The sequence below is a fragment of the Lipotes vexillifer genome, unplaced genomic scaffold, assembly GCF_000442215.2.
Source record: "Lipotes vexillifer unplaced genomic scaffold, Lipotes_vexillifer_v1.1 scaffold447, whole genome shotgun sequence".
In the NCBI taxonomy this organism is placed as follows: domain Eukaryota; kingdom Metazoa; phylum Chordata; class Mammalia; order Artiodactyla; family Lipotidae; genus Lipotes; species Lipotes vexillifer.
This window is the reverse complement of record NW_006786302.1, coordinates 2,633,000-2,645,219: the sequence shown is the minus strand read 5'-3', so window position 1 is coordinate 2,645,219 and position 12,220 is coordinate 2,633,000.

Here is a 12,220-nt window from a genome sequence, read left to right as displayed (position 1 = left end):
AGACTAAGGAAGGAGGGGTTCAGGAAAACCAGGAGATAGCATTGTCCCAGAAGCCAGGAATGAGAGATTTTCCAGAAAAGAAAGAATGTCTAGGGCCGTGACTTTCAACCATATCAGATACATTGTTCCATTTATCAATCCCAAGATGAAATTTACAGATAATATGCTCTCCTTGTGCACATAATGTAAAAAATCAACACAATGCCCCAACCTGTAATATATAAAAAAAAGGAAAGTACATTTTATATAATAAGTGTTTCAATATGTAAACGTTGGGACACAGCTCAGGCAGAGGACACTGCGAAGGAGTCAGATGGTCACTCTGACGCGCAGAATTGGCGTGGATGGGGGCCCTGCACGTGGAGACTGGGCCGGATGAGCTTGTCCTGTGTTGCTGCACAGGACCTGAACTTCCAGAAGGGTGAATATTCGAACAAAACAAAGTACAGTTTTCCCTCAACTTACACAATAATTGTGTTCCTGGAAAATTCCGTACATAAAAAATACTTTGTCTTAAGTCTAAAACTGAATCGGGCTCTAGGTTGCAATGATTACAAACAAGCCTTTCACCTGTGGTCAGTGTCCAGCAGGGTATTTGAAAGTCACGTGTGACCCAGGACGATTCTTTCTCCGTGCAGGACTATTGACTGCATCGTAGGACTCCTAGCATTCCTGGCCCTGCCGATTAAATACCAGAAGGCCCCTAGTTGTTTCGACAGTCTAAGAGCTCTCCCACAGCATTCCAGAGCACTCCCTATGGAGTGACGCAGTCCAAGAGAGAAGCATGGGTTCACAGTGTCAAATGCCCCTCCTTAGTCTTTAGATTTCTTTAGTTTTTAGAGTTCTGGCTAAGCAAGAAATGGAGGGGAAGTAACGTGATGGTGCAGCAGTTGTGACCTCTGTAGAATTCTGTGGTTCTCTCTCCATTAAACCAATTACAGAGTTTTTCCATTGTTCCTATGTAAATTTTTCCAATCCCTTCCTTCCTCTCTCAGCTATAGGTTCTTAGGTTAATTCATTAGTTATACAAATATTGTAGTACCCCTTAGCAGTGGCTCTGATCAAGCAGTTTCCTGCCCACTTACAAACTAAATTTTTTCCTTAAATCTGCTTCCAGACCGATGCTTATTACCTGGTTCAAATTTGTATTTTAAACACTAAGCAGAACTTAATGAGGATCCTGAAAGAAACACCTCAGTTATTCTAGGTGATTTGTGTGGCCTTTATACTGATCGTTTGGGTGTAAAAGCTTTCCTCATTTCTTCCCAAAAGACTATTCTGCTTTGTCCTGTGACCTTGGGCAAGTCACTTAACATCTGCAGGTTCTGTTTCTTCGTAATTAGAATACTTATGAGACATGATAAATGTGAAACTCTAAAATGCTATAAAGTATAAGGTCCATAATTGGTATGGACCATGGCTGACTCTAGAAGCCCTTGGCATGTGAGAGTAGGTAAGGTCTTCTTATGCTTAAAGTAAGGACAAATGAAGAAACTTGCTCCTTCAATATTTCTTTGAAGTATTATTTTAAATATTCAGACCATGAATGTTCTTCTTACATATACCTCTGTTTCATTTCATGTTCAGTTTTTCCTCTTCTTTCTATCTTTTCGTGCCCAAAGGGGACTGGCAAATTTGGGGTGGGTAGAAACAGTATGGAAGAAAAGAATTGAATTTAGGGCTCTGGTGGTTATGTTCTGAGTGGCAGAGAATAAAGAATTACAGTCTATTTTTAGGGAACTGTTTAAACATCTTCCCCTACTCTCCTTCCTTGTCCCACCTCAATTGCACATGAAGCCATGCTGTGAATTGTAAAACACTGCAGTGTGTTTCTGGGCAGTGACATTGAAAAGATGGTAAGTTACCCTCTGTTTGCTTTCATCAGGAGAGGTTGTAAACTGGCTTCCAGTTTGTTCAGGGAGATCCATGAAAGTTACAAGTAATCAGCAAGGGCATCAGAAAATATAATTCACAATACGAATACAAAATTTGACACCCAAACGCATTCATCAATATGAGATTATCCTAGATTACTTGCCCAAGGCTCTATTAGATCATTCCTACAATGGGTATAAAGGGGAGAGAGGGGTTATACATGGTAAATTCTATACAATGACGAAATTAATTGTATTAATTCTTTATTCATTTTCAGTTAAGAAAAATAAAAATATTAAATAACAAACACTGATGAGCTGTCTTCTTACTTCAATTCAACAATATTTCTCTTTAAGAGAATGTGTATACTGTGCAATCCTAGGCTTATGGTGCTGCAAAATAGATAGACAGAAAATTGATCTTGCTTCTGATAGCTGCCTGGTTGGTCCTGTATTTTCTATGGTATATCTCACTGCACATGATGAATACTCCTCTCCCAACCCCTTGGAACCTCCCCACAAACTGACTTTCATAATAGACTAGCAAGTTTTCTTAGAAGCCATCTTTTTTCCTTCATAACGTGGTAAGTAAACTGCAGTGGTTCTTTTTTTTTTTTACTTTTCTTTTTTTTTTTTTTTTTTTTTTTGGCGGTAAGTGGGCCTGTCACTGTTGTGGCCTCTCCCGTTGCAGAGCACAGGCTCCGGACGCGCAGGCTCAGTGGCCATGGCTCACGGGCCCCGCCGCTCCGCGGCATGTGGGATCTTCCCGGACCGGGGCACGAACCCGTGTGCCCTGCATTTGCAGGCGGACTCTTAACCACTGTGCCACCAGGGAAGCCCTGCAGTGGTTTTTGCTTGATGTTTTTGCCTGACTTCAAACACTAGAAAAGTTGTCACTTTTAAAATCTGGCTCATTGGCCTTCGGCATGTAATAGGAAAATGAGGCCATGGCCCTGTGAATTGCAGAAGCGTCTTGGAACCAACCAGTCCTTCCAGGATGAGCTTGATCCTCCACTGGTCAGTGACATTGTGTTGCTGTTCTGTCTGTCAAAGGTCATACCTTCGCGCCAATAATTTTGTTCTGGAGTCATTGTCTAACTTGTGATATTAAAAATTCACGGTTTTCAGTTTTCTTGTACATTCTTTAGATTCACTTTAAGGGCCTAAAGTCTTTATTTCCAGATCTTGCTGTTTGTTCATTCAACAGAATAATCCAAGCCTCTGAATTCTAATATCACATGACCGATTGAATTTTTCAGTTATGGTTCTCCCTAGATGTACCAAGGAAGATTAAACAGGCTTTCTGGAGAAATCAACTGAAGCATTGAAATTTTATTTTCTCAGATTGCCATTAGAGTATTTTTCTGCACATTTGGATTATTAAAAACTAACTTTCTAAATCCAAGAGTGGAATTTAGAGCACTTTTCTCTCCAGATAAGTGGACCTTTATACAAAGATTCCGACTCAGAGTATGAAAAGAGCACAAGCGAGTTTTAGTTGAGCCTCCCATTCTTCCTGAGGTCCAGGGGGGAGAGTCATGTGTTAAGAGTTTGTCAGTGTGCGCGGAGGACACGGCCTGTGCTCCTGGGGAAGAAGTGGGGCAGGTGTGCTCAGCGCCATGGCTCCTCAGCATACAGTCTGCTCCCTTAATCTGGGGGAGGGGACGGATGTCTCTAGACCTGTCTGAGGTGGCACACAGCAGCAGCCTGCACCAGCAAAAGCACATTTTCTTTTGCTCTGGGCCAGGGGTCAGCACACTTCCTGTAAAAAGTCAGATATAAATATTTTCAGCTTTGTGGTCCATAGCACCTCTAGGGCAACTCTTCAGCTCTGCCACTGCAGCATGAATGCAACCAAGGGCTACTTCGACAGTGGGAGAGGCTGGATGTCAGTAAAGCTATCTTTTGTCCACATGTGGTTCACTGGGCCTCCTTTTCATTGGGTGACCTGGGTGTAGTCCGACCTTTAAGGTGAGAGGAGACATTTAGGCGTCTGGTTCCCATCCACGTAAAGGGTGACCAGACATTTAGAGGTTGGTCCTCCCAGAGCACTTGTGGTATCCAGGCCACTGCTTGGAGCATCCCAAGGAAAATTTTTAAACAATAGCCAAGTAACACTTATACCCTTACATTTTCATGTGTAACACTGGAGTCTAAATTCAAACTACAACGTGTGGCACAAGGCAGACTGTCATATCTAAGGCCTGCAGACTTTTCCTGTGTTTGGGGACAGTATGGTAAATGGATGGATAGAAGTGCTTAGCAAAATGTATGGAACATGTGAGGGTGAGATTCCAAGTATTAACTCTCAAGCCCAGGTACCAAGAGCAGCGTGCCCTAGTGGTAGCCAGCGAGGATCTACTGGCAAGAACTAACTGGAAGGAAGTTCTCAATAAATAGAAACAGTCTGAACACGTGCATGTGCACACACCCATGCACATATCTACGTACACATAGAGATACACGCACATACTTTATCCATTACAGCTCTTCATCTCCCTTCCCTCTGTACCTGACGGAGAAAAGTAGGATTTTGCTAAGCTTGAACCCTGCCTTCCTGCCTCCTTGGCAGCCTTGCTCAGTCTCCTCGGGCCCCTCCCTTACAGATCAATCTCTCCTTTTCTTTCTTTGTTTCTTTTTTTTCTTTAGTTGGAGTATAGTTGGTTTACAATGTGTTAGTTTCTGGTGTACAGCAAAGTGATTCAGTTATACATATATATGCATATACATATTCTTTTCTATTATGGTTTATTACAGGATATTGAATATAGTTCCCTGTGCTATACAGTAGGACCATGTTATTTATCTATTTTATATTTAGTAGTTTGTATCTGCTAATCTCAAACTCCCAATTTATCCCCTCCTCACCCCTTTTCCCCTTCAGTAGCCATGTTTGTTTTCCATGTTGGTGAGTCTGTTTTCTAGGTTCATTTGTGTCATATTTTAGATTCCACATATAAGTGATATCATATGATATTTGTCTTTCTCTGTCTTACTTACTTCACTTAGTATGATAGTCTCTAGATCCATCCATGTTGCTGAAAATGACATTATTTCATTCTTTTTTTATGGCTAAATCTCTCCTTTTCTAAAAGCTTCCTGTTCCTGCCTTTAAAGATGCTCAGATCATCTTCATTCTAAATCAATAACCACTTATTTGGATACAACGTTTTCTATCTGACACGTTAGTCATTTTCTTCAGAAAAGTTAGGTGGTCACACAGGCTCTAAGAAATTCAGTAGCAATCAATTCACTGCCCTCTTTTTAATCTCTCTTTTTCCCCTCTGAATTCTATGAAATTCAGCTTTGTTGTCATTTTTCAAAAACACCTAATTATAACATCCTATAGGTCTTATAAATGAGACTGGCAAAGTAACCTATTTAATGAAGTCCCATCAGACCTTTGGGGAATTAACGGAGCAAAATCCCGGGTTAGTCTAAAACTGTCAATTTGCACTTCTCCTTTTCATGTATATATATACATATATACACACACACACACACACACTTCTGTGATTTTATGTTTCATTCAAAATTAATTTAAAAGTTAAATTTAACAAATGGAAAATGAGAAACAAACATGAGCCAGGGTGGCTGGTTGGTACAGAGCTCTGGAAACTGATGATGGCAATAAAATAAGGTTTATCTAGGCAGGCTTCAGAGCTTACCAGAAGGGGGACAAGTTTGTATGTCTATGTCTGATAAATATTGAAAGTAAATAGGCTCGGGGTGCCTACTTGGTCCCCGCCTGTTTGTTTCTGTTCAGGCATTATGTGAGGCTGGCTTTCTGTGGTTAGCTGTATACACTTTCAAAATCTGTCCTGCCCTGTGGCAGATGGCCTTTATTTTATCTTTGGCATCAGTGTGCCCCACCAGAAGCGAGACTTTAGAAATGGAAAAACCTAGATCACTTTGATGCTTTTTGGAGTTTGTCTCTGTGAGACTGGAAAAGAAAAGATGGCTGTCAACTCACAGATCCCTGCTCTCCCGAAGCTCTCATAGCTGAGGCATCTGCCTTTCTTCAGAATGTCATTTGAGGCCAGAAGCATCCTGGCAGTTGTCTCTGAGACAATACCTGCAACTTAAGGACACTGGATTTCCATGAAGGTTTGTGTGGTATTTCTTCCCCTCCCTCTCCCCAGTCTTCTGTTTCCTCTTTGCTTCCATAATAGCATAGCTTTGTTATCTTTTAGGAGCTGGCACTGCCTGGAACCGAGTTCTACAACTTGGAGGTCTGTGAGAGAAAGGAAATTAGAGAATAGTGATTAACTTCAGATAATGGTTTTTAAAAACAAGTTGGTTTTTTTTTTTTCTTAATGCAACCTTGAGTTTAAAGGAAAAGCCTTAAATTTGGAAGTAGGAAGAAGATAGGTACTTATTTTCCCTAATGAAATTCAAAATTTTCTAGAACACATAAAAAAGAAATTATAAAATTATTAAACTTACAAAATAATTTTCTGCAATGTGTTTCTTCAATAAAACAGTCACTTACAAAAGGAGTTCCATATATACCTACAATTCATCTATCTTTATGCACTTAACACTTGCATCAATGAAGCAGGCATCATGCCAGGACCTGTGATAGACTGAGAGATGTCAAAATACATCTGATATCATTTCTAATTTCAAGTTTAAAATCTAATAGTTGAGGTGCATCCTATCTTCAAGTCAGTGTAATACAAGATTGTAAGTGGCATATGCTGGCAGATAATTTTCCTCTGGTAAGATCAGGGATAATATCAGAGACAGTGGCACTTCAATTCTTAGTCTGTAAAACATCTCATTTTCCTCTCAATGATGCGTACAATTTTCTTCTTTGGTAAAGTGTTCAAATCTTCTTTTTGTGACCTATCTTTGAAATCTTCACCTAACCCAAAGTCACAAGGATTTTCTCTTTATGTTTTCTTCTAGAAACAAAGGTTTCTAAAGGTTTTTAAAGGTTTTAGGTTTTACATTTTAGCTCTGTGACCCATCTTAAGTTAATTTTTGTGTATAGAATAGAGGTAAAGATGGAAGTTGTTTCTGTTTTTGTTTTGATTATGGTTCTTTATTTGTTCCAGCACAACTTATTGAAAAGATTATTCTTTCCCCACTGAATCCCTTTGCACCTTTGTTGAAAATCAATTGATAACGTTTGTGGGTATATTTTTGGACTCTGTTCTGTTTCATTGATCTGTGTATCTATTTGATGGCACTACTATGTTGCTTCCTACTGTAGCTTTATAAGTCTTGAATTTAGGTAACATAAGTATTCTGATTTCCTTTTCCCACAGTTGTTTTGGCTATTCTAGGTTTTCTATATTTCCATATGAACTTTAGAAAGCTTGTCAATTTCTACAAAGAAATCCGACTGGAATTTTGATTGAGATTGCATTAACTCTATAGATCAATTTGGGGAGAATTGACATCTTAAAGTATTTAATCTTCAAATCCATTCACAAGTCACGTCTCTCCCTTTATTTAGGGCTTTAATTTCTCTCAGCAGTGTTTGTAGTTTTCAGTGTACAGGGCTTGCCCATCTTTTCTCAGACTTATTCTCCTAAGTAGTTCATATTTTTAATGCAATTATAAAAGATATTGTTTTAAAATATTGATTTTTAATTGCTCACTGTTAGTACGTAGAAATACAACTGCTTTTTGTGTATTGATATTGATTTTTACCTTGTGACCTTGCTAAACTTATTTGTTAGTTTTAGTAGCTTTTTTTCTGTATTCTATAGGATTTTCTACATAGACAATTATGATATCTGCATTTAAATATAGTCTACTTCTTTCTGCACTGGTTGAATCTCCAGTACAGTCTTGAATAAAAGTGGTGAGAGCAGTCGTCCAGATCTTCATCTTGATCTCAGAGGGGAAGCATTCAGTCTTTCACCGTTAGATATGCTATTAGCTGTTTTTCCTACCTCTGGATATATGCCTGGGAGTGGGATTGCTGGATCACATGGTAGCTCTATTTGTAGTTTTTTAAGGAACCTCCATACTGTTCTCCATAGTGGCTGTACCAATTTACATTCCCACCAACAGTGCAGGAGGGTTCCCTTTTCTCCACACCCTCTTCAGCATTAATGTTTGTAGATTTTGTGATGATGACCATTCTGACCGGTGTGAGGTGATACCTCATTGTAGTTTTGATTTATATTTCTCTAATAATTAGTGATGTTGAGCATCTTTTCACGTGCTTTTTAGCCATCTGTTTGTCTTCTTTGGAGAAATGTCATTTACATCTTCCCCCATTGTTTTGATTGGGTTGTTTGTTTTTTTGATATTGAGCTGCATGAGCTGTTTGTATATTTTTGAGTCTTACTTCTTCTTGATTGACTTTTCTGTTATTAGAAAATGATTCCATTAACTTCTAGTGGTACTTTTTGCTCTGTAATCAAACTTTCCGATATTAATATAGCCACTCAGCTCTCATTTGATTTTTTTTTCAGCATGGTGTTTTTTCTGTCCGTTTGCTTTTAACCTATTTGTGTCTTTGCATATAAAGTGGACTCCTTGGCAACACTGGGTTTTTTGTGTGTGTGTGTGTGTCTTATTAATCTAATCTGACAATCTGCATTTAATTGGGAGGTTTAAACCATTTACACTTTAATGTGATATGATTGGGTGTAAATCTACTATTTTTATATATTTTTTGTGCTTTTATGTTTTATCCTTTTTTTCCTTTTTGGGGGACTTTTGGATAAATCAGGTATTTTTTACTTAGTTCTTTGTGTATTTTGGCAGTTGCTTTAACTACATATTTTAATCTTTAACTTATCATAATCTACCTTCAATTAATGTATATTGTCATTTGATTATATATTTATATTATATATTAATATTATTAACATGAAATGTTATTTTTGTTTCAAACAATCAATTAACCTTTAAGGAGATTTAAGTAATAAGTTAAAAGTTTTGTGTTTATCCCTATAGGTACCATTTCTTATGCTCCTTATGCCTTTGCATAGATCCATATTTCCATCTGGTATTATTTTCCTTCTGCTTGAAGGATTTTCATTAACATTTCTTGCAGGAAAGTTCTACTGCTAATGAATCTTTCAACTTTATTATGTCTGAAATAAAAACTTAGTTTCCCTTGAATTTTTGAAGATATTTTCACTGAGTATGTAATTCTAGACTGATAGTTTTTTCTTCAAGTATTTTAAAGCTACTGCTCTGCTGTCTTTTGGATTGTATTGTTTTTAACATGAAATTTGCTGATATCCTTTTCTTCGTTCCTCTTTACACTGATTTTTTTCAGTGTCTAATCTGTCATTTATTCCACCCAGTGAATGTTTTATTTCACATGTTATATGATTTATGTATAGAAATTTCATCTTTTATATTTTCTACTTCTTTCTGCATTATGTTCATCTTTTATTTTAGGTCCTTAAGTATTTTGAGTATTTTTATTATAGCTGTTTTGACATTTTTTTCTGCTAATTATATTATTTCTGTCTTCCTACTGACTGATTTTCTTCTGGTTATGAGTCACTTTTTCTTCCTTCTTCATATATCTTAATTTTCCTTAGATACTTGAACTTGTTAATTTTAGGTTGTATATTTTGTTGTATTTCTTTAAAGAGTGTACAGTTTTATTTTGGCAGACAGTTACTTGTTGATTTTGCAGGGGGGTGGTGAGTGCATTCTAGAGTAGCCTCTAGCTACATGAGACTTCTAAGGTTTCTACTGTATGTCCTGTGGATTCTATCATATCCCTACTCTGCCTGGTGTGAAGTCTGAAACTTTGTCATGGTTGAAAGCAGAAGTTCACTTGATAAATTTTTAGTATACACACCAGTGTACATACACACATTCCTGGCTTTGAACTCTGGAAATTTTTTGGGTTATAGCTCCCTGGTTCTTTCCTCAGGAGTTAATTTTAACCAGTTCTTGCAAAGGTTTAACTTATGCAGCCCTGATAGGTGTTTAACCAAAGTTAGAGTCAAGGCAACGTCTATGCCAATTCCTGGAGCAGTTTCACTTTGTAGATCCTGCCATTCTGGATTTGCTGTCAGAGGTCAGATACTGAACTAATAAAGCCATTCATCTCCAGTGCGGGGAGATCTTCAGAGCCCCACCACATGAAGTGTCAGCCAGTGTGAAACTAGTTATTTGATTCTCTTTTGGTGAAACTTACAGCTCTTGTATTTCCGAAGTTCACTTTTAACTTGGGCATTCAGGTTACCAGTCTGTGCTTTTCTTTGTCATGCTGTGAGAAGGACTTTGAGGACCCTAGTTCCGACAGTTGTTTTTTATGGCATTTAGGGAGTGTGAAGTGCTCTGACTGCTGGCTCTTTGATTTGCTCAAGGAATTTATCTGGTGATGAACAGTGTTTTGAGTAAATTGGAGAGGGTGAGGTAGATTACTAATTTAAAATGACTTCAATTGGATGATGGTGATGATCATGATGATGATTACCAATAGCAACAGTAACAAAAATGTGAATTTGGAATGTATTTTAGTTTAACCTGGCTATGACACCTGGGAATTGTCTCTATATGCCACAAGGAAAGCTGAGTAAAATGGGAGTCTTAGCGTCTACTACCTTGAATGGTTTTAAAATAGAATGAATTATTGACACTGTTTCAGTAAATTTTAATATATTCTAATATACCAAGCAATGGATAAATTAATAATGTGATTTATGTTTAATAGTGCTAATATATTACTTTTATATTGGATATATAGCAGGGGTTTTTTTGCGTTTTTTTTTTGCGCTAAGTGGGCCTCTCACTGCTGTGGCCTCTCCCGTTGCGGAGCACAGGCTCCAGACGCGCAGGCTCAGCGGCCATGGCTCACGGGCCCAGCCGCTCCGCGGCATGTGGGATCTTCCCGGACCGGGGCGCGAACCCGTGTTCCCTGCATCGGCAGGCGGACTCTCAACCACTGCGCCACCAGGGAAACCCAGCAGTTGTTTTTTTTAATATGTGTTATCTGTCTATATTTTATATACAAGTTAGATAATTGGTGTATTTAGTGTGCTATACTTGCCGATCTTATTAGTTCACTTTCAGATTTTCAGAGAACTTTGTTTTTTAAAAAATCTTTATTTTGTGGGACACTTTTGCATGTAGCGCTCTTTGTTCTTTAATGAAAACTGACTGGGGACATAATTTCCAACATATTTTACGATAAAAATATTATCCACTTGATTTTTTTATCATGTGCTCTTTAAGAAATACATTAAGGGGACAAAGAGGATAATCTCTAATGTGAAAACGTGAAGCTTTATCTATTTATTTATTTTGGTGAATGGGTGAAGAATAAAGCATAAATGAATTAGGAGACTGGCGGTCAGGGGAGAAAGAGCATGGAATAAGGCATCAGGAGGCCAAGTTTGCAGTTCTAGTTCTCAGTAATTAGCTGTGTGATTTTGGGTGAGTTGCTTGACCTCTCTGAGCTTCATTTTTCTTATCTTTAAAATGTGGTGTTTTATTTGGCATTTCTCAGATTCCCTCTTAGCTCTCCAATTCTAGGATCCTCTGTTTCATTGGAAATCTTAGTTATGGCTCTCCAATTCAAAGCTGTTTGTAGGGAAGTTAGGAAACAGCTGTCTTAAAGTTAGACAGTAAAAACAAATGGAATACAAAATGGTTATTGCTCAAATGGACCCTGTGGAATTAAAGCCATCATGGAGTGAGTCTGAGTGTGGAAAAGTATATTGTGAAGGAAGAGAAATCAATTTGGATAATTATTCATCCAAATGGCCAACTCCTGTCAGAATATGATAAATTGGATATATATTCTACTTTGGATTCTATACCAAATAGTTTAAAGCTGAGCTGATTCCAGTGCCCCGTGAGGAAGGTCAGTCCCACTTCAGGGAAAGCCTTGTCGGGATGGACCACAGAGCTCTTTAAGGCCACATGAAAGGTTCTATCCGCATGAGAATGATCATGTGGGACTGCCTGAGACTCCCAGAGATCCTATTTTTGCTTCTGTCCTGCTATTATTGAATTTTTGGAGCTGGAGAGAGGCAACAGACAAAGGAAATTGAAAAACAGTACAAGGATGCAGTAGAACATTTTCATATTGCGTGGCTGAGCGTTAATGGCTGGGTAATAATGATAATAAATACAGACTGGAGATGTGAAGGAAACAGAGGTTGAGTGGTTGCATTCCAGCAAATCATCACAGCATCAGAGAGGCACACAGGTAGCTGGAAAACAAAGGCAGACCCTCAGTAGACATCAGAATGGGGGACTTATCTGTTTAATTACTTTGAAAGTCAGACATAGCAATACCAGCCACAGCAGGCTCCTTAAAACTACGTAATAAAAATATATACTGGGGCTTCCCTGGTGGCGCAGTGGTTGAGAGTCCGCCTGCCGATTCAGGGGACACGGGTTTGTGC